This window comes from Vulpes vulpes, chromosome 15 (assembly GCF_048418805.1).
Source record: "Vulpes vulpes isolate BD-2025 chromosome 15, VulVul3, whole genome shotgun sequence".
Taxonomy (NCBI): Eukaryota; Metazoa; Chordata; class Mammalia; order Carnivora; family Canidae; genus Vulpes; species Vulpes vulpes.
The window spans coordinates 11,934,004-11,957,490 of record NC_132794.1 but is presented as its reverse complement, the minus strand read 5'-3'; the positions used below and the strand labels follow the sequence as shown (position 1 = coordinate 11,957,490).

The 23,487-nt window shown below is 42.1% G+C and overlaps 1 long non-coding RNA gene across 2 annotated transcripts in view; it reads left to right on the top strand.

Moving 5' to 3' along the window:
- Positions 1-22,714, top strand: part of LOC140595796 (uncharacterized) — a 59,034-nt gene extending 36,320 nt beyond the window's left edge. The window contains exons 2-3 of one of the 2 annotated variants that reach the window (XR_011997673.1): positions 7,439-7,550; positions 20,742-22,714. This is a non-coding gene — a long non-coding RNA (uncharacterized lncRNA). Of the gene's footprint in view, positions 1-7,438; positions 7,551-11,433; positions 11,698-20,741 lie in introns of those variants that run through there. The other variant, XR_011997672.1, reaches the window with a different exon arrangement.
- Positions 22,715-23,487: the final 773 nt, after the last annotated feature.

Sequence of the window (23,487 nt, the reverse complement as noted above, 5' to 3'; positions counted from 1 at the left end):
AACTGTCCTCTTGTGGTTGTTTCAAAGAGAAAATGAACTCATTTCAACTCCAAAGATGTCCTGTTCTCTCCCTCTTTTTTTTTTTTCATTCACTTTTTAAGAGCCACAAAGCAAGGAAATATGTAAAAAATATTCTGTATATGTTACTGATGAGGGGGTCAGTAAATACTGGAGAAATCAGATGGATGGTCGTGATGGAGGAATGTCTCACTAATGAAAAACACGAGGGAAACTAAAGCAGTGATTTGTAATTACCCAGAGATTGATTATCCAGTATTTTAAAGAAGAGAGCACTGCTTTAAGGAAATTCTTTTTTTTTTTTTTTTGTATTATTTATCTAGTAAACCCTTACCATATACACGTGCTGTGCCAAGAGCTTTAAGGTACAACGGAAAGAAATGTCATTGGGACCGCCTGGGTGGCTCAGTGGTTGAGTGTCTGCCTTCAGCTCAGGGCATGATCCTGGAGTCCAGGGATCAAGGCCTGCATTGGGCTCCCACCATGGAGCCTGCTTCTCCCTCTGCCTATGTCACTGCCTCTTTCTCTCTCTGTCTCTCATGAATAAATAAGTAAAACCTTAAAAAAAAAAAAAAAAAGAAATGTCATAGTTCTTGTCTTCAAGGAAGCTATAATATGGAAGGGGTAGTTATATAAATTGGTATGAGAAATGTTTGAAGGGAAGTACAAAGAAAATACATGGGAGTTACAGGGAAGATAGAGCTGCTTGTTGGCAGGGAGATTGAAGATGTCTTTGTAGAGGAGGGGTAGCATTTGATCTGGGCCTTCAAGGACAGCTAGGATTTGAGTAATCGGATATAAAGAAAAAGGACAATAATGCCTCATAGAGTGAGTCTTTGGCCAATGGAGGATATGAGCTGATGGATGAAGGTTTCCTCCTCCCTTATCCCATATAGTCCTGACACCCAGGTCATCTGGCATCTTAGATGATCTATGGGACCAAGCTCCTAAAGCAATTAAGAATGTTGCTAGAGCAAAGGTTTGAAGATGGGAGAGTATCAAGCCTATTCAGCTCTTTGCAGGCCAGTGAATCATAGTCTGGAGGAAGGGGATTGAGAAGAGTGAATCCACTATCCCCAGCATTTAGTTTTAGCAAAGCAAACATATAAATTCTACCATGTGAGAACAGACGGACATGGACTTTGGCTCAAATCATGATTCCACTACTTTCTGGAACGTTATTGTTTAAAATTCATGAGCCTCAGTTTCCTAATCTACAAAAGGGATAGCAATACTTCATTGAAAGGTTGAGGTGGGGATTCGATGAGATGATATATGTTGTTAGGAATCCTGAGAGTAGAGGAAGGGAAAGCTGGCCAAGCATAGCCCAGCTGTCCCAACTTTGCAGAATAATTGTGGCTAATACAGGAGTATGACACACTGAACCTCTGTCCCAGTGCCTTTCTCTCTTGCCTGCATCTGCAAAATACGTAAATTGCAGTCTTCAACTACCGTTGCTGATGCAGCTCCAGATAGGATTTAAGTTTTATTGATCACTTCTCCTTGATCCGGAACTAAGTCACATGGAGAGAGGACCATGGGACTTTGTTTAGGAATTGAGTTCAGTGGGGAATAAGAAGAGAGTTCAGCATCTCTCTTGCTGGCATCGGCCTCAGCAGAATTGGCCTAGTGTGGGAGCTAGTGCTTTCTGATAGACTTGCTTCCTGGTCATGGCAGATGTGTGTCATGACTTGGAGTTGATGTCTGTGGTCCTGGCTTTCTGCTGGAGAAGGTGGCCTCTTACTTCAACTTCCTGATTATGGAAAAGGCAACAGCTCCCTCCATAGCTTAATTCCCTGGGGACTTTCTGAGTTCCTCCTGTTCAGCCCTCCCCATGACTCAAGAACTATCCGTATGTCTTAAGAAATTCCTTGGTTTTTAAACCAACTAGAGTGGACTCTGTTGTCTGTAACCAACCTGAACCCTGAATGACACACCAGGGACAAGTTCTGGCCAATACCAGGCGAGTGGCTGTTTGCCGGTAACTGCCTCCTCTGCTGCTTCTTCCTGGGTGAACACAGACAGAGATTGCAGGAGCAGGTCCTGTCACTGAGGAGGGCAGAGCAGGACCGTGGAGCAGCTTGGCGCCTCGAGGACATTGCTGAATCCCCACAGCAGCTCTGGACTGTTCCGTCTGTAGGAGAAAGATACCATCACATGCTCACAGGTATTTTATAACTAAGAGAAACTACGTGAAGCATTAAGCATGAGCTGTGCACAAAAGGAGCCATGGACAATGGTGACTGTGGTCAGTATTACTCTTTGTTAGGACATCGATGCCTCCCAGGACCTCTTGCTGAGCGGGGGACACTGGGACAAAGACACAGAGCATGAGGAGATGGGTTCCTCCCTGGAAACCTGAAGGTCAAGCAAACAGCTGCTGATGAATATGACTGGATCTGTGTGTGTAGCATGTTAAACATTTACAACAGGGTTTATATCTCTGTCTTTCTAAAACCTTCAGTTATAAAACGTTTAGTGTTGTTGTGACCTAGGTCACACTGTTTAAGGGGATTTAGCAAAAATGAGTTTGGGAAAACTAACAAAACCCCACCTTAGGCTGCCTGCTTTGTTCAGCTGAGGAGTCAAAGGTAGTGGACAAGTGTTTGTTCACTGTGGGCTTGAATTCTAGTTTTGCCCTTGACTAATTTTCTTTCTTTCCTTCTTTCCTTCCTTCCTTTCCTTCTTTCTTTTTCTTTCTTCTTTTTCTTTTCTTTTCTTCTCTCTCTCTCTCTCTCTCTCTCTCTCTCTCTTTCCCACAAGAGCAATGCAGGCTCCCAATAGCACATTCAAATAACACTCCGTGCACTTAGTGAGAGTGAAATTCTACACACCTCTCCAACTTATCTTGCAGAAATAATGCCAGCTATAAGTCTGCGTTGAGGCAAATCTTGCTTTGTTTTCAAACTTTAGTATCTGCTTTGATTGTTAATTAACATGTTCATTCTCTAAACTCTTTTAAAGCAAAGCCTCTAACTCCACTCCGTCCAACAGCCTTTCTCCACGTGTTATCATCCAAAGTCTTTCTTACCACTCCATAACCACCTCCAGATCATTATCAGTATCTTCTATTAGGATTTACACCATCCTGGGCAACTTCAGGATGTATCTCAGGTTTTCTCTTTCCATCCCAGGTTCTTATATGTCAATCAGAACATCCCTATTACTCCGTTCGCTGCAGGATACTGAGGCTTGTGTCCTCATCTGTTAGCACTGTGCTCTAGACCTTGTCATCAGCATGTGGCTCTGTTCCACCTTCAAGTTGTCACTGTTTCCTTTTTGTTCTTTCTCTCCCCCCACTCCTGCTCTGCTTTACCCTCATGGAAATGTCTATGTGGGCAGTGCCTGGGCTTCACTTCATCTGTTTCACCTACTCTTGACTCTGTGATCAGCTGCTTCCATGCTGCTTTCCCCACCACTCTGATGACTCCCCACCCAGCCCTTGCTGTACACACCATACCAGGCCAGACCTGGATTGCCCCCACAACTGCCTTCTCAGCTCCTCTTGTGGAGAAAATGCAAAGATCCATAAGTTCATTAATGCTTGGCTTTCAATGGACCCCTGCACTATCTGACCATCCTTCCAGTCTGCTCTTGCTCAGTGGCTTTGATGACTCTCCTCTACTTATACTGAATGTTCATTCCTACCACAGTGCCCTCATTCTTGGAAGAGGTCCTTGCATCTTATTTTCTTGGGAGGAGCCAGGAACCTGGTCTCCATTTTTAAATCACTCTGTTCATAGAAACACATGTCTTCTTAAACTGCAAAAATCTTGGAGCAGGCACCTGTTATGCACCACTCCACCTTCTTTCAGCCATACTTGTTTTCTACTCCAGTCACCGCTGTGGTAAATAGTTCTGCCATGGGTCCCACCAGCTGCGCCTGAAGGCAACCTGCAAGCACCTCTTGCCTTCTATGCTAAGGCTTCTCTGTTGTCATTTTGGCTTGGAACAAGGTAGACAACCCTTGGCATCTTCATAAACACAACCTGGAAGTGCTGAGGAGTTAATGCCTCATGGAGTATTCTTTGACCAGCGGAGGGTGCAGACACATTCTGCCTGTTTTCTCACACCACACGGACAGTCCTGAGATGTGTGTCCAATGGCTTCTTAGGTGCCTTGTGGGGTCAAGCAACTCAATAAGAGAACTTCCCAGTGTGTCACTCTCCTTCACTGCTGCTTCTTGGGATCACAATCCTCAGCAAAAGATTTGCAGATATGTGTTTTTCTCATGTTCTTCTCTCTGAGGAAACCAGGCTAAGACACATCCTTTGTTCTTCTTTCCAGATTCTGAAATATTTTTCCTCCTCTGAGCTAAAAACCAGCCCTTCCCCTTTCCTGAGATGGTTTTCTTCTATAGTGATATCCTCACCTCCTCCAGTAAGTAAAATCTTGATAGTTTTAAGAGATGTAGAGTTTTAAAAAATTTTTTTTGAGGATCTCTCTTGTATATAATTGTCTCCATAAAATAGAATACCTGAAACTCCAAAGTGATGTCTTAAGACCCTAAAGTGGTTTTATAAAGGCCTCTTTCAAGGCCTTACTCTACTTATGCTCTGTGTGGTTCTTGACTATTAGCCAACCCTTCTATGGTCCTTGATTCTGTGATTTTTCTCTCGTGTTTACTTAATAATTACATCATCTCTTTCTCTCCCTATAGCTCTTCTTTCTCTTTCCTTTCAGCACTACCTAAAGGTCATAACTTTTTTCCTATCTTCTTTTACATTTCTTCTTCATGAATTCCAATCCCTTGTTTGAATAATCCTAAAGCTACCCCCACTTGGAGGACAAACCCAACACAGCAGAACTCAACTCAACACAGGAAGGTCATCTTCTTAATACTTGGTAATCCATCCTCAGCGAGAATACCTCCAGAAATGAAGGTCTTACCTCTTTATATGGCAGATTTTTTTCATTTCTAGAGAGTGCTTCTGTGTAAAATGGTTTGTTATATATGGTTGACTCTGTCTCCTGGTAATGAGATATTGTTTCTCTGTCTTCCAAAGCAGCACTGAAAAAAAATCTGCCCTCTTCTTTTTAATAGTCCTTTGCAATACTCTGTTGTCTCATACTAAGCTCCCTTTGGTCCCTCAGACTTGATGCCCCAGAAGCATTTTTGATTTTTCCTTCTCCTTCAGTCCAAAGAGCAAACACCTGCAAGTCTTGTTTTGAAGTTTCTTCTCCAGAAATAGCATATTTCAAGGTAAAAGAATGAAATATTCTTTTAAAAAAATTTTTTTGTATTTATTTATGATAATCACAGAGAGAGAGAGAGAGAGAGAGAGAGAGAGGCAGAGACACAGGCAGAGGGAGAAGCAGGCTCCATGCACCGGGAGCCCGACGTGGGACTCGATCCCGGGGCTCCAGGATCACGCCCTGGGCCAAAGGCAGGCGCCAAACCGCTGCGCCACCCAGGGATCCCCAAGAATGAAATATTCTAAAAATGACTTCTCTCAAGTTAATTTATAAAGATAATGCAATAATGATAAAAATCCCCAATGCATTTTTTCCGTCAGTGCGAGTATTCTGAAGATTCAACTGAGATAATAAAAAATATTCCAAAAATGGGGGGGATCCCTGGGTGGCTCAGTGGTTTAGTGCTGCCTTCGGCCCAGGGCGTGATCCTGGAGTCCCAGGATCAAGTCCCACATCGGGCTTCTGCGTGGAGCCTGCTTCTCCCTCTGCCTGTGTCCCTGCCTCTCTCTCTGTGTGTCTCTCATGAATAAATAAATTTAAAAAAATCTAAAAAAAAAATATTCCAAAAATGAAGAGTGATAAGGAGAGATTAGCCATATGAATCATTAAAACAAAGTTAGAGTTATAAAAGTGGTATGGTACTAACTTGGGTGTATACAGATAGATCAATGGAACATCATAAACAGTGCAGAATTATAGTCTATTAAATATATAACTGTGAAATATAAAAGAAGACAATAAGTATCAATGAAGAAATTAAAGATTACATAACAATGATTCTGCAATCGCTGGCTACAAATTTAGAGGAAAATCAAAATTTAGATGGTCACTACAATTGGATGAAGTCCATATGGGATTAATGGATTTAAAAAACAAAGCCATAGAAAAATAGGAAAATTACTTGAACAGTGATCAAATCTCTGGACACTGAGAAACTTTTAAGATAAGAAGTATTGATGGTGCAGCCACTTTGGAAAAGAGTCTGGCAGTTCCTTGAAATGTTAAATGCAGAGCTACCATATGACACAAGCAATTCCATTGTTAGGTATATACCCAAGAGAAATGAAAACGTGTTCACATGAAAACTTGTACACGAGCGTTCCTGGCAGCATTATGCATAACACCCAAGAAGGGAAGACAACCTATGGCCATCAGTGGACAAATGGATTAATGAAATGTGATATATTCATGTGGCAGGATATTATTTGGCAATAAAAAGGAATGAGGTACCAATATATGCTGCAAAATGGATAAACTTTGAAGACTTACATAAGTGAAAGAAGCCAGTCTGAAAGTACGATATGATTCCCTTGACATGAACTATCCAGAGCAGGTAAATATATACAGACAGAAACCACATTCGTGATTGTGTAGGGCTTGGGGTTGAGTGAAATCGGGGGTGATTGCTAATGGATGTGGGTGGAACCCCACAAGGATAAAAAAGTGATAAAAAAAAAAAGTTCTGAAATTAGGGACACGTGGGTGGCTAAGCGGTTGAGCATCTGTCTTTGGCTCAGGGTGTGATCCCAGTCTGGGATTGGGTCCCATATTGGGCTCCCTGAGAGGAGCCTGCTTCTTCCTCTGCCTATGTCTCTACCTCTCTCTGTGTGTCTCTCATGAATAAATAAATAAAAAATCTTAAGAAAAAAAGTTCTAAAATTGATAATGAGGCTAGTTGTAGAATTCCATGGATGTGCTAAAAACATTGAATTTATTATTTTAAATGGGTGTATTAGGAAGTATAGGAGTTATATCCATAAAAGTGTTGAAAGAATTGAAGTCAGCAAGGAAAGTATCAACTTATTACATTCCAAAAATATGAATCTTATCCTAAATCCTTTCTTTTTTTTTTAAATTTAAAAAAATTTTTAATTTATTTATGATAGTCACAGAGAGAGAGAGAGAGAGACAGAGACACAGGCTCCATGCACCGGGAGCCCGACGTGGGATTCGATCCCGGGTCTCCAGGATCGCGCCCTGGGCCAAAGGCAGGTGCCAAACTGCTGCACCACCCAGGGACCCCCAATCATTTCTTGAATGAGATAGAAGTGTACGCTATTCACAAGGCAGGGAGCTCAAATAAAGTAAGAACTGAAAAATTCTGTTTGTACTTTCTCCCCCCTGCCCTTATCACCTATGGTAAGACTCATTAAAATGTTTTGTAATCATATTTCACAGGATCGTATTTCAATTCAGTGAATCAAGTCTTTACATTTCTTTTTAGAGTCTTCACCTTCGTGTCCTACATAACACACCTTGTCCAGCAACCCCCTGGTGAACTCCCAAGATGTGACTCTTCATTTCCAAGGTGAATCCACTGGATTTTAATACTGTAGGTAAGGAATAATGATCCCATCTTAAACTTATTGGAGAAATAAAGAAATTTCTGCAATGGGCACTTTAAGTGTGCATTTTGCTTATTGATACCAACCAGCATGTCTTCTAAGAATAACACAGAGCATTTTACAATTAAGCCCAAGATTTGGAGTGAAGAATTCAGATGTTACTGCTTTGCTGGCTCGGCTGTTAATACTGCGCTGGTTCTTCCCATAGGTCCCCTTCATTAGGTATCACAAAGCTTCATCTGTGGTACAGTGAGGTCATACTCCTTCCCTTCAGTTGTGAAGTCTGTTTGGTCAGTCTTCAGGTTGATTTCTGGAGTATTGAGAGAGATTTGATGGCTATTTAGTTGTGTTTGAGGGATGAGACCAGCGTAGGGTCCTCCTACTATGCCAAATCAATGCAACAGGTCAATGTATTGAAACCATTGACAAGTTGGAAAAGCAAAGGAGTTCTACTTTGAAAAACTAAAGAATGTTGAATGGATTTGCCAAGAGAATATGGAAGAAGATTGCCCTGTATTGGGAGTACATGCCAATGACATCCTTTATGCAGTGGTTATAGAGACATATTTTAGAAGTAGGTGACTGGCCATTTAGAAGGTTATCATCACTCAGGGTCTAATCTAACTTTGAGTTACCAGAAACTCAATTTTTTTTTTCAGCGAATGTGAACCTGATCATGCTCTGAGGAACAAGCTCATGCTACTCAAAATCTTAGGGGGCTGGTGTATAAGCCTGGTGAGGTGTGGTACAACTAATGTGAGGCAGGGGGACGAAGGGAAAAGGAAATGGACAGTTTATTAACTTTTTTGCAAAAATCCCAGCTTGCAAAGCACATGTCCAAGAGGGAGGAGCCTCTTAGGATATTTGGGAGACAAACTGGCACAAATATTTAAACAACCAGTATAGTAAAATGTGTAGATTTATGTACCAGATGGAGAACCAGTGATTAGAAGACTCACTGGCCTTAACTTCCTGAATCCCACCAAGCCTGTATGTTCAGCTGAGCTGGGTATCTGTTGGCAGCCTGCTGAAGTGTAGGTGGCTGGAATCCACAGTTCCACATCATGGTGTGTTCTGGAGATGGAGAGGAGAGGGCCAGCCAGATGGAGAGGGCCCTGGCTCAGGGGGCTATGCCAGTGTGCAATAAAGATTGGGACTCCATTGCCCAAGGGAAGGTGCCTTTGGAACTCTCTGTGGAGGACTGCCCTGGCTTAGTGGTGTCATCCTTCACTATGTCCCACATTTCCAGTTAGTCTTGGGTCTCATCTAGTTAAATATCCACTTACTGATATTTGCTAAACTATCTGGATCAGGAGCATCCTCTGACCTGCTTGGATCACTTAATAGCTAAGCTGGCAACCTTCTCCATCTCCAACATCCCACCCTCCAAACCCCCCATGAATTTCTGGCCAAGCACTCCACCTACTGGTGACACTTGATTCTCATAGACTGAGATCTTAAACCCAGCTGTCCCAGTACTTGACCAAACCAACACTTACCTTGAAAGGCCTATTTTAGAGGGGTTGCTCACACTCCCTTTATCCTATTACTACTAGAAGTTTCAAACTATTGACAAGAAAATCAGTGTGTGTTATGGGCATTGTCCGTGAAGCAATAGGAGATTAATTAATTAATTAAAAAATATTTTATTTATTCATGAGAGACACAGAGAAAGGCAGAGACATAGTAAGAGGGAGAAGCAGGCGCCATGCAGGAAGCCCAGTGTGGGACTCCGACCCTGGGACTCCAGGATCACGCCCTGAGCCAAAAGCAGACGCTCAATCGCTGAGCCACCCAGGCATCCTAGAGATTAATTTATTTATATACCAGATACTGATAGGGTGAAACCAGAAACAAAACCCAGCTTCTCATCTTGGTAGGAAAGAAACTCAAGTAGTCAAGAAGGTGGCAAGAAAGGCCACTTATGCTCCTTATTCAACCTTGTCCTAATTCCAACTAATTCCTCTAACTTATAGTCTTCAAATCTGTGATTTGGTTGTCTGTTATAAATCCTTAAAGTTTACTGAGAAGGAAATAGCAAACCCAGAACTTTGCAGATCATTAAACTCCGACTTGTGTGACTTGTCCAAACTAATGTTTTTACAAACTCCTGGAGTCCTACTAATTTTAGATGATAAGGCAGTATTGCTAGTTGGTTAGTCAGAAATGAAATTTAGGTTCAATTCACAGGATTTTTAAAAAATCCATTCTTCAGTATTTTAAATACCATCTTGCAAAAGCAGCAATGCTGAAAATATATTCAACTGGATGATACAGCTAGAATGATGGTAATAAATTTTCTAATGAAAAGGATGGTAAAATAATAAAAATAGCACAGGAAAACCACACCTTTACTGTGTAAAAAACATAAAATGTTGTAGCTACGCAATGTTACTGGTTTTCGCAAGTGAACTGTAATCCTGTACATTGCAGTTTGTCAATCTTTGAAAAACATGACATAAAAGTACTATGGAATTAAAGAACTACTTTTAAAAACTAAGAAATCATAAATAGTTGTAAAAGATGAGTATAAAGGAAAGTCTTATTGCAAAGTCTGCTGGACCTCTAAGAAATCTGTTTCACTGTTTCTGATTTCTATGGCATCTTACTAGAAAATGTGCCTCCAAGCAGAGAAAGAATACATCATCTGGGCCATACTTGCAGCATCAAGGTTGCAGATTCTGGTCCTTGATCAACTGAGTTTTGTTGGACACCCATGATGCATGCACATTTTATAATATGGAAGTGTAGCAGAGAGAAAGAAGGCAAAAACACACCTCATGGAGCTTATGCTTGGTGGAGGCAGTTTGGTGATGAGAGGCGGGGACATACACACATAAAATGATTGAATGAAATGATTGATAGAGCAATTCAACTCATTTATATTTGTTTGGTTTTGATGAGTAGATCTTGAACTCTTGTCCTTCCATTATGCTTTTCTGTTATTTTTCCTTCTTTGTTACCTTCCAGGATTGAATGGCCTTTCCTTTCCTTCCTTACTAAAATTTCTGGACTTTGTTAGGCAGAGATTTGCCAAATAGAGCGCGCTTGTCTCTTGTAACCGGTGTAATTACTTCAACAGAAACCAATAACAACAACAAAAACCCATAAAGCACTTAGTGTCAGGCGGTTTTCAATGCTTTATGCATATTGCTCATGTAATCTTCTCAACAATGCTTTGAGGTAGGTTCTGTTATTACTTTTTTAAAAATGCTGTATTTATACACAGATAATCTAAACTTCCTACTCCTGTTCTCTACTTTCTCTTAGGATTGCCAGAAGTAGTTAAATCTATGTGGCGGCTTATCATAAAATTTTTTTATCATATCATAAAATTATAGCATATTTTAGCTATATCGTTTTAGCATATCATATTTTAGCATATCATAAAATTTTTTGGCCACCTGCCTCCTTAACTTTGTTCAGGGGCCTTCTTTTCGCAGAGAGAAGACTCCAAGTGCCTCCCAAGTCAAGAATGTCAGCATCAGTGAGGATCTATGAAAACACTTAGATTAGAAACATATTTATTCTGAACTGAACTTCATGTGATTTAAATTTTATTGGCTATATTTGGCAAGATAGTAAATGCTACGGTTACAGCCCCCTTTGCTGCTGCTGCCTTTTGAAGTCAGGATCAGCCCTGGTGGCTCTTGTGCAGGGCAGAACATTCTGCATTCCATCAGTTTTTAACTTTTTAAACTTTCAGGGGAGGAGTTCAGACACATGGGATTATAACCTAATGTGGTGAAGTTCTCCATCTTGTCCACTGGATTTATTTGGATTCCTTCTTTGCTGCTATGACCTACAAACAAAATGGGGGAGAGTTCTGAAAAAGACTTCATCAAATTCTTCTATTATTATTCTGATTTTTCAGATATGGAAACTAGAGAACAGAGAGTAACTTGCCCAGGTTCTTGACTGCTGGTGAGTCCTGGAGCTCAGATTGGATCTCACGCAGCCTGGCTCCAGAGCCTTTCCCCATCTGAAGTTATAAGGATATTTTATATATTTTCTCCTGAACATTTTAAAGTTTTGCTTTGCACATGTGAGTTTTTTTAAACATACCTATAATTAATTTTGAGCATAATGTAGATATTAATTTTTTTAAATGGATGTATAATTGACATATGTTATTAGTTTTAGGTGCATAACACAATAATGATTCAATGTTTGTATGTATTTCAAAATGGTCTCCATGATAAGTTTAGTTAATATCCATTACCATACAAATTTGAGAATTTTTAAAGTTTACTCTCTTATAAACTTAAAAATGTGCAACAGAGTATTATTAACTATAGTCACCATGCTGTACATTAAATCCCTGTGACTTATTTTATAACTAGAAGTTTGTGCCCTTTGATCCCTTTTACCAATTTCTTCCCCCCACTCCCCACCTCAGTCAACTACCAATTTATTCTATGAGCTCAATTTTATTTTGCTTTTTTAGATCCCACATTTAAGTGGGACATCATATATTTGTCTTTTTCTGATTTATTTCACTTAGCTTAATGTCTTCAAGGTCCATCCATATCATTGCAAGTAGCAAGTTTTTATTTTTTTCCATGGCTGAATGGTATTCCATTGCACATATATATCACAACTTCTTTATCCATTCATCCATTGATGGACATTTAGGTTGTTTCCATGTCTTGGCTATTGTAAATAATGCTGCAGTGAACATGAGGATGCAGATATCTTTTCATGTTAGTGTTTTCATTTTCTTTGGATAAATGCCTAGAAGTGGAATCATACAGTAGTTCTATTTTTGTTTTTTTGAGTAACCTCCATATTATTTCCATAGTGGCTGCACTAATTTACATTTCCAGCAACAATGACCAAGGGTTCCCTTTTTTCCCACATCTTTGTCAGCCTTTATTACTTTTTGTCTCTTTGATAATAGTCATTCTGACATGTGTAAGGTGGTATCTCATTGTGATTTTGATTTGCATTTCCCTGTGATCAGTGATGCTGATCACCTTTTCATGTATCTGTTGACCACTTGTGTGTCTTCTTTGGAAAAATAGAATTAAAATTAGTTAAAATTGGATTGGTTGTTTTTTAGCTACTGAGTTGTAGGAGTTCTTTATATGTTTTGGATAGTAGCTTCTTATTAGATACATGATTTGCAAATATTTTCTCCCATCTAGTAGCTTGCCTTTTCATTTTGGTTTGATTACTATGGCTTTATAATATAGTTTGAAATCAGGGAGCATGATGTCTGTAGCTCTCTTCTTTGCCTAGGTGTCCAATTTTACAGGAAGACCTCATTTTATTGTGTTTTGAAGATACTGCATTTTTTAAAAAAGATTTTATTTATTTATTCATGAGAGACAGAGAGAGAGAGAGAGGCAGAGACACAGCAGAGGGAGAAGCAGGCTCCATGCAGGGAGCCCAACGTGGGACTTGATTCCGGGTCTCCAGGATCAGGCCCTGGGCTGAAGGCAGCACTGAACTGCCACCTGGGCTGCCGGATACTGCATTTTTTACAAATTGAATGTCTGTGGCAACCCTGTGTTTATCGAATCTATTGGCACCATTTTCCCAGAAGTGTTTGTTCACTTTGTATCTCTGTGTCACATTTTGGCAATTCTCGGCATTTCAAGTTTTCTCATTATTGTTATATTTGTTATGGTGATCTTTGATCAGTAATCTTTGGTGTTACTATTGTAATTGTTTTGAGGTGTCACAAACTACTCATTCGAGACCAGAGAACTTAGTTGTATAAATGTTGTGTGTTCTGACTACTCCACCTACAGGCAGTTCCTGTCTGTCTCCTTTTCCTTTGGCCTATTCACTGAGACACAATGTTGAAATTGGGCCAATTAATAACCCTACCATGGCTTCTAGGTGTTCAAGCAAAAGGAAGAGTCACACATCTCTCCCTGCAAATCAAAAGTTAGAATGATTAAGGCTTGTGAGGAAGGCACGTCAAAAGCCAAGACAGGCAAAAAGGCCTTTTGTGCTGGTTACCCAAGTTGTGAATACGAAGGAAAAGTTCTTGAAGGAAATTAAAAGTGCTACTTCAGGGGATCCCTGGGTGGCGCAGCGGTTTGGCGCCTGCCTTTGGCCCAGGGCGCGATCCTGGAGACCTGGGATCAAATCCCACATCGGGCTCCCGGTGCATGGAGCCTGCTTCTCCCTCTGCCTGTGTCTCTGCCTCTCTCTCTCTCTCTGTGACTATCATAAATAAAAAAAAAAAAAAAATTAAAAGTGCTACTTCAGTGAGGACACAAATGAAAAAAAAAAAAAAGCACCACAGTTGAATGGTCTGGATAGAAGACAGAGCTAACCACAATGTTCCCTTAAACCAAAGACTGATCTGAGAGCATGGCCCTGACTCTTCAATTCTGTGAAGGCCAAGTGAGGCGAGGAAGCTGCAGAAGAAAAGTCTGAAGCTAGTAGAGGTTGATTCGTGAGGTTTAAGGAAAGAAGCCATCTCCGTAACATAAAAGTACAAGGTGAGGCAGCAAATGCTGATGTAGAAGCTGCAGCAAGTTCTCTAGAACATCTAGCTAAGATAACCAATGAAGTGGCTACACTAAGCAACAGATTTTCAATGTAAACAAAACAGTCTCACATGGGAAGAAGATTCTATTTAGGACTTTCATAGCTAGAGAGAAGAAGTCAATGCCTGGCTGCCTATTTTGTTAGGGGTTAATGCAGCTAGTAACTTTAAGTTGAAGTCAATGCTGATTTTCATTCTGAAAATCCTAGAGCCCTTCAGAATTATGCTATATATGCTCTCCCAGTGCTCTGTGAATGGAACAACAAAGCCTGGATGACAGCTCATCTGTATACAACATGGTTTACTGACTATTTAAAGCCCACTGTTAAGACCTACTGTTCAGGAAGAAAAGATTCCTTTCAAAATATTACTTGCTCATTGACAATGCCCTTGGCCACCCAAAAGCTCTGATGGAGATGGACGAGATGAATGTTGTTTTCATACCTGCTAACACAGCATCCACTCTACAGACCATGAATCAAGGTGTAATTTTGACTTTCAAGTCTTATTTCAGAAATACATTTTAAAAGGCTCTAGCCACCATAGACAGCAATTCCTCTGATGGATCTGAGCAAAGCAAATTGAAAACCTTCTGGAAAACCTTCACCATTGTAGATGCTATTAAGATCTCATTCATGATTCATGAGAAGAAGTCAAAATATCCACATGAACAGGAGTTTGGAAGAAGCTGATTCCCATGCTCATAGATGACTTTGAGGGGTTCACGACTTCAGTGGAGGAAGTACCTATGGATGTGGTGGAAATAGCTAGAGACAGAATTAGAAGTGGAGCCTGAAGATGGAACTGGTTGCTGCTGTCTCATGATCCAACTTGACCAGGTGAGGAGTTCGCTTCTTACGGATGAGCAAAGAAAATGGTTTCTTGAGATGGAATCTACTCTGGTGAAGATGCTATGAAGATTGTTGAAATGACCACAAAAGGTTAAGAATATTACAGAAAGTTGATAAAACAGTGGCAAGGTTTGAAAGAATGACTCCAATTTTGAGAGAAGGTCTGTGGATACTTTCAAACAGCATCACATGCTATAGAGAAATTAAATTGTTCATGAAAGGAAGAGTCAATAGATGTGGCAAGCTACATTGTTTTCTTATTGTAAGAAATTGTCACAACCACCGCAGCCTTCAGCAACCACCACCTTGGTCAATCAACAGCCATCAACATCAAGGTAAGATCCTCCAGCAAAAAGATTATGATTCACTGAAAGCTCGGATGATGGTTAGAATTTTTTTATCAATAATGTATTTTAATTTTTTAAAAAAGATTTTATTTATTTGAGAGGGCTGGGGGAGAGAGAGAGAGAGAGAGAGAGAGAGAGAGAGAGAGAATGAGAGGTGGGAGGGGCAGAGGGAGAAAGCAGACTTTCCACTGAGCAGGGAGCCCAACTCGAGGCTTGATCCCAGGATCCTGAGATCATGACCTGAGCCCAAGACAAACCCTTAACTGACTAAGCCACCCTGATGCCCCAGCCCCTGCCCCACTCCTGAGTGCCCGAGGAAGGGCAAATGGAGAACCCCAGGTCCCACGGCTCAGGGAATCCTGGTGACTTGGGAGCCTGCACAGGTGACCTATGACTGCCATTACCTCTTGCAGACCTGCCCCAGCTCCCTGAGCACCCAGCCTGCGCTGCCATCATACTCCGCTCAACCACCCACACCAGGCTGGCTGTACCTTCTATACCTCTACCGGCTGGCTGGGTCCCCACGCACTTGCCTCACCTTGGGTGGCTAATCTCACCACCAGAGCTCCATTTGCTCAACAAGAAAACAAGCACATGGGATCGGCTCAGAGCAGGCATTGTCCTAAGCACTGAGCCAGGGTCACAGCCTGACCTCCTACCAACTGTGCGCAGCGAATACTATTGATTAGCAATCGTATTTTATGTAAGAGAAACTGAGGCACAGAGAGGTTAGGTGACCTGGCCAAGGGTACACAGCTAGCGTGTGGCCGTGCCAGGAGTCAGACTCTGAACCACCAGGCTGTGCCGGGTCGGCAGTGAGGATGCTGGTCCCACCACCAAACAAGACCCAATGTGGAAATGATCACACGCAGCCAAAAGGCAAGAGGCTTCCAGAGGTGAAGCTGGCTCAGAGCTTCCACTCTGGCCACCCTGCCAGCTGACAGAGTGCAGCCTCTCAGTCCCAGTGGGGACGTCAGGGCCAGCAGGGGACGAGGACTGCAGCCTCAGCACCAGGGCCGCTGGCTGTGTGCTGGGCTCTGAAGCTGCTGCCGGGAGGCTCGGTCACGGGTCAGGCCCTGCTGAGGCCACTGCCAGAGGGTCCCTCCCATGGTAAGAGCCAGCTACAGGCCATCTGTGGCTTGAGAGCTTTCATCCCCCATCATCTCCCTCCTCCTCCTCCTCTTCCACAGCCCCTTCCTTTCCCTGCCCTGCCCTGGCCCTGGCGAGGATGTAAGCTCGGGGGCCCAGAGGCCTCACCGCGTGCACACTGTCCAGGGGCAGACTCAGTGCTGCTTGGATTCGACGTCAGCCAGCGAGCAGGTGCCCGTTGCGATCACTTCTTAGCTCCTTGAGCTCCCTCTGGGTCAGTACAGCTGCCACCCAGCCTTCTGGACCGCTTTTCTCAAGAAGAGGACCTCTGGCGACAGTGGCAGGTACTTCTCCCCAACTCCTTGCCTGCGTCTTTGGCTGTCCTCCCGCAGAGGCTGCGGATCTGCCTCGGCACAGGCTGGCCAGTTTCCTCTCGGGTGCAGGTGCTGCATTTCCTCCTCCGCCAGTTTTCTCTGAAGTTGCAGGATGTGTTCTTGGTGTAATTCAGGCAGAATTTGAAGCTGCAGCTTCAGCCGCTGAATCTCCCTTTCAAGCTGTGAATTTTCACGCTGCAAAGATGCTTCCTCAGTTTGGAGACTTTTTATTTGTCGTCTAAGCTCTTTGTTCCCTTTGCTTTTCTTCCCACGCTTGTTTGGCTAGTTCTTGATGTTCCTGGTCAGAGCTCTGAAGGGACACACTGAACCCAGCATCATCAGGGACACCCTTGTGCCCGATGGGCAGGGTGATCACTGTGTCTCGCTCCCCACTTTTGCTGGACTCCCTAGGTCCCGGCACCCCGATGATCTGCAGGAAGGTCAGGAGAGGGGCGGCCTGCAGCCCGGGGCCTGCCCTGGGCTGGGACTGGCTGGCTGGATCTTTCGGGGCAGCTCCACGCCTGCCTTCCACTGCCCCCGCCTTTCTTCCCCCTCCTTTTCCTGACCTCTCTGCTTCCATATTAAAATTCCTTGGTTGAGCAGTTCTGGACTTTCTGAAAAATGAGTGTTTTTACTCAAATGATCCATTATTTTCTTCCAAAGTTGTTCTCCATCCTTCTCTGATACTCTTAAGATGGGTTTTTCACCAGTGACTTGGGAAAGTTTAGGAGGCTGGCCCATCTGTGCCTTTTTCAGAAAGTTGACCGTGTCCCAAAGTGAGAGCCTGCTCAGGTTTGCATTCATTGCTGACGAGCAGGCTTACAATGTGGGAGGACTGGCCTCCACCCTGGGCGGCCTGAGGGCATCATTGGCTGGTGTCATCTGTCCAGTGTTCTCACTGCCTCCTCCACGGGCTTTACCATGGGAAGAACACCTTTTGCCCAGCGCCTTCGCACTTCTTAGAGTGAGTCGTCTCTTCTCTAGGAAAACCAGCACCCAGTACATACCAGCATCGCCCCAGGGAAACACAGGGACACTTGGGCTATGTCCCCAGCTTCCAGAAATCACCAGAAGTACATGCGACATGAGCTCCAGGATGAACTGGAAAGAGAATCCGGGGGCCAAAGGTGGGCCCTCCATGGCTGTGTAGGGCTCCACAGCTCTGCCTCCGAGTGCCAGCCCGTGGGCCACAGCTGACCACTCAGAACCCTATGGAGAGTTCCATCTCTAAGGTAACAGGTGTCTGGCAAACAGAGATCAGCTGGGCTGGGGGAGGGGAGGCCAGCCACATTCTAGAGAATAGCTCCCCCTAACTGCTCTGAAGTAGAAAGCACTGGGGGAGGCTGGAGGGGCCGATCCCAGCCTGGAGCTCACCATTCTAGGCCCCCGTGGCCTTCCTGCAAACCTATGGGGTCAAAGCAGGGCCAGACCATGTCCCTTTATGAGCACAAGAGAAGTCAGGGCAGAAGGGTGGAGGTCCTTCCCCTGGATGAGTCTCAGTCTCTGGTTTAAATTGTCCTGCTTTAGGAACTCTGGTGCTATCCACAAAGTTCCCACGATCTTCCTTCTCTGAGGTTTCCTTTCTTCTTGTGTGTGGTCACTGTGGGCAGGCAGGGACCCAGGACTGAAAAGTATCCCCTAAGAGACCAAGAATCCAATCCTAACAACTCACAAGAAATCAATTGGAATTGACAGCATCTTAAAATTTCCTGGGTTTTCTGCGGAGGCTGCATGCTCCTGTTCAATCCAAGTGGTCCTATAAGGGGATGACTCAACTCCAGGGTGACCCAATGACCTGGGCTCCTTCCCTTGTGTGACCCTCCATTGAAGCCCATACGTCCCTCTGTTTTTACTCAAAACTTTCTAAGGCTTGCTCTGCCAAGGCCTATGGGACACATATGATAATGTTCATTATTGCCCTTGCGATTTTCAGAAATCTCAAGTATTTTCTCTTCATTTGGGCCCATCAACTCATCTCTATTTCGACAATAATTTCTTGATAGCATATTTCCAAAACGGGATCACCAATCCAGAATACCACACCAGGAAGGTTTATTAACACCAACACCTATGTATTCTGAGCCCATGGGGCCAGACTAAGTGGAGTTTTGACAAAGAAATCACAGTATGTACATAGACAAGGGGAAAGTACCAGTAAAAATGAAGGGAATCCCAAACTGATCATAAAGGAAAAATACCTTTATTCTCTCCTGATTTCCTTCCCTGTCTAGCTCAGATTTCTGTAGGAAAGTAGCAATTACATTTGTTTCAATTCATTGAAGTATAACATTTAACATGGAAAGAAAATGATCAGAACTCTTTCTAGAAAATTTTAAATGTGATTCTGCCTAAAAGTGAGATGGCATCTGGGGCACCTGGCTGGCACAGTTGGTTAAGGCTCCGACTCCTGGTTTTGGCCCAAGCTCAGCACAGAGTCAGCTTGGAGTTTCTCTCTCCCTCTACCTCTGCCCCTCCTTTGGAGTGTGCGCTCTCTCTAAAATAGATAAATCTCAACAACAACCAAAAATGAGATGGCACTAGAAACATTCAATCCACAATCATACCCATAGCTCAAGGAAAGAAATTGGGTACACTGTTCTTTCTTGCACTAGATGGCAATGTTTCTCTGCAAACCAAACCAGATTTATAGGCTCTGGGACAAGCTAGTAGACTCCCCTAGGGGGTGCCCGAGGGCTCCCAGTAGTGCTCCTGACTCCAGGAGACAAATTAGAAGTGGTACAAGCTTCTAGGGACCAAGGGAGGAGAGTTGCCCTGGTCCCCTGAGGCTGGTGACCAAGAAGTAGGGAAAGTAGACAGAGAGTGAGAGAAGAGAAGAGAGGGGCTACTCCATCGCAGCAAACATCTCAGTGAAAACACAATAGGAAGCAGGGGCTCTTCTGAGCAAGTATCTTTGGACCTAGCTTTGGATTTAAGAAGGGAGCTTGGTTTCCTTCTCTTTGATGTACCACATTCATGGGCTTTCTTCACCCAAGGTGTTGGAAAGAATCCAAATGATAGGCAAGGCTGCGTTAGGTCTTAGGATGACTCAGCTGGGGGTCAGCGCACGTTACAAGATGCTTACCTTGTCATGTCACTGTGCCTCCTAGTTCAAAAAATCTTTCCCAGTACATTTCTTTTGGTATCTTTTATCAATAGATTTTATGGAGAGAAGTCCACGTTCAAAAAATTGTGCTAGCACTTTGACAGGTACAAAGAGGTACTTGGTATGTACTGAAGAAGTACTACGATTTTACCATGTAAACATATTGGGTCATCAAAAATAATACAGTCAGCCCCTTGTCTATGAAGGGCCTGTAATTTTCAAATTTTTGGAACTCAAAATACATTTTCTAATTAACATTTTACATGATGATTAGTTTTTCAAATTAACCATCAGCATCACTACATTTTATCATTTCCCTCTATCATTTGGGTAATCTATGGTTATTATAAAAAATATAAACACAAAGGAAAATACTGGACTCTCCCCCAAATTCCATCTCCAGAGATGATCACTGTTAATGTTTTACTGTCAATATTTTTCTCTGTGCATTACAAAAAAACAGTCATTAATTTTTAATTACCAGAAGCATTTCCTTTCACCAGTAAAAATTCTTCAAACTGTGAACTCATTGATTTCTGACCCCGGTTTCTTTATCTGCAAAGTGAAAGTAATAAAAATCCCAATAACACAGGATTAATATAAAGGAGATAACACAGGTAACATGCTTACCATAGGGACAGGCACATAGGAAATGACCAATACTTTGTTTTTAATGTTGTTGTTACCATTATTGTGTAAACCTTTCTATTACAAAACGAATATTAAAAGTTTGAAAAATTCAAAGAAGTAAAATAACATAAAAATGATGTATAATCCCACTACATGGAGATAATCATTGCTAACCTTTCACATTTGTTTTTAAAATTTAACTTTCTTTCTTTCTTTCTTTCTTTCTTTCTTTCTTTCTTTCTTTCTTTCTTTCTTTCTTTCTTTCTTTCTTTCTTTCTTTTAGAAAGAGAGACCACGTGAGCAAGGGGAGGGACAGAAGGAAAGGGAGAGAGAGAAAATCTTAAGCAGGCTCCATGCCCAGCCAGGACCCTGAGAGGGGCACGATCTCAGGATCCTGAGATCATGACCTCAGGTGAAATCAAGAGTTGATGTTTAACAACATTTGGATGTTGAGTCACCCAGGTGCCCCAAAGGTTTTTATTTTTTTTTAAGTTATACATATACCCAACGTGGGGCTCAACGTAGAACCCCAAGATCAAGAGTCACACGTTCCACTGACAGAGCCAGTCAAGTACCCCAAAGCATTCACATTTTTAATGCTTATTTTTTAAAGTCCAAATAGGGATCATACTCTATGGTTTTTGTTTGCCGCTTTTTGACTTATAATCTCACCAAAAATCCTAATCTTATTGGCTGGAAAATACTCTCTTGTAGGGATGTATTGCAATGAACTATTTCCCTATTACTGGATGTTTGAGTGCCCTCTAATTTTTTGCTGTTATGAACATGATGCGATGGATATCCTAGATAATAAAGCTTCATCTGCATTTGACTTATTTCTCTAGATGAGTGTCATAGAAATGGAACTATTGAGTTGATGTATATGAACTATTTTTAAATTCTTTTTTTAGAATAAATTTTTTTCAACTCACATTTTGTTTTAAAGATTTTATTTATCTGACATAGAGAGAGAGAGAGAGAGAGAGAGAAGGGGAGAGGGGTAGAAGGAGAGGGAGGGGCAGACTCTTTGCTGAGCAGGGAGCCCAATGCAGGGCTTGATTCCAGGACCCTGAGATCGTGACCTGAGCTGAAAAGCATACACTTAGCCAACTGAGCCACCCAGATGCTCCAATTTTTAAATTTATTGGCTAGATTCTCTTTAGAGTCTAAGTATACCATTATTTTAAAATTTTGGCTACTTCGGAAAGCAAAACATATAATTCCATTTCACTTGGCCTTACTTTGATGATAGGGTAAGACTTATTTTTTTTTATCGTTCCTTTTGTCATCTATCTGCCCTGTGAAATATCTTTTTTCCTTTGTCAATTTCCTGTTGTTCTATTTTTAAAAAATATTTATTTATTTATTTTAGAAAGAGAGAGAGAGTATGAGTGAGAGGGGTAGAGGGAGAGGGAGAGAGAATCTCAAACTGACTCTGCACTGAGAATGGACCATGGTGTGGGGCTCTGTCCCCACATGAGCCTGAGATCGTGACTCTGAGATCATGACCTGAGTGGAAACCAAGAGTTGGACGCTCAACCAACTAAGTCACCCAGGCATCCCTGTTTTATTTTGTAACAAGTCAATTTGTGTTAGGTTTTTATATAATACATATACTGATTTACTGTACTGGTCATAGTACTTTTCAGATTTTGCAATTTGCTTTTAATTGATCTTACAGTGGAATTTTCTTGTGAAAAAGAAAATCTGTATTTGTGTGCGGTTGGACCTGTTCTATGTGTGTGTGTGTGTGTGTGTGTGTGTGTAGTAGAAATGGGTTTCTCGTTTTCTTTTTATGCTTGCATGCATTCTTTCTCATCCAGAGATCAGTTTACATTTTCTTCTGCAATTAAAGAGCAATCTGTGGGGTGATGCTTTGAGACTGTGATGCTTCTGTTCCTCTAACAAAATTTGCCCATTGGCGTTAGTATCCGCTGAGAATTCTTGCCTGAATTGATGATTTCATTAGAGATTGCAATATGTACTTACTGCTTTAAAATTGAACAATTTTAATCCATCAGGAATTTGGTTTGAATACAGAATGAGATGAAAAGTTCAGGGACACCTGGATGCTCAGTGGGTTACATGTCCAACTCTTTTTTTTTTAAATTTTTAAAATTTATTTATAATAGTCACAGAGAGAGAGAGAGAGAGGCAGAGACATAGGCAGAGGGAGAAGCAGGCTCCATGCACTGGGAGCCCGACGTGGGATTCAATCCCGGGTCTCCAGGATCGCGCCCTGGGCCAAAGGCAGGCGCCAAACCGCTGCACCACCCAGGGATCCCCACATGTCCAACTCTTTTTTTTTTTTTTAAAGATGTATTTATTTATGATAGATATATATATAGAGAGAGGCAGAGACACAGGAGGAGGGAGAAGCAGGCTCCATGCCGGGAGCCCGACGTGGGACTCGATCCCGGGACTCCAGGATCGTGCCCTGGGCCAAAGGCAGGCGCCAAACCGCTGAGCCACCCAGGGATCCCTGTCCAACTCTTAATGTCAGTTCAGGTCTTGATCTCAGAGTTGTGAGTTCAAGTCCTATGTTGAGCATACACTGGGTGTGGTACCTACTTAAAAAAAGGCTCAATAGACTTTATTCCTTCCAAGTATGGATATTTACTTTTTATTAATTGAAAAAGTAATATATGCGATAAAAATGCAAATAGTAAAAAAAAAAAAAAAACAATAAAAGTAAGTTATCATCCTATCCCAGTCTTTCAGTTTCTTTGTACGTGTGTGTATTCAGTTACTCAGTGTTTCCTGTTTCTTGTGTAACTTTCCAGAATTATTCTTATATGCAAGTGCACATGTAAGTGTGTGTGTGTGTCCATTTTTACATAATGGAAACATACTATACAAACTGTTATGTACCTTGTTCCTTTCTTAACTTTTCTGAAGTCAATTTCTTATCTCAAGGGTACCTCAGAGTTTTTTGGTTTGAGGTTTTTGTTTTTGTTTTTGATGACTGCAGAGAGTTGTGTTGTATAAAGGATGTATGTTTACTTGACCCATTTCTAACTTTATTATTT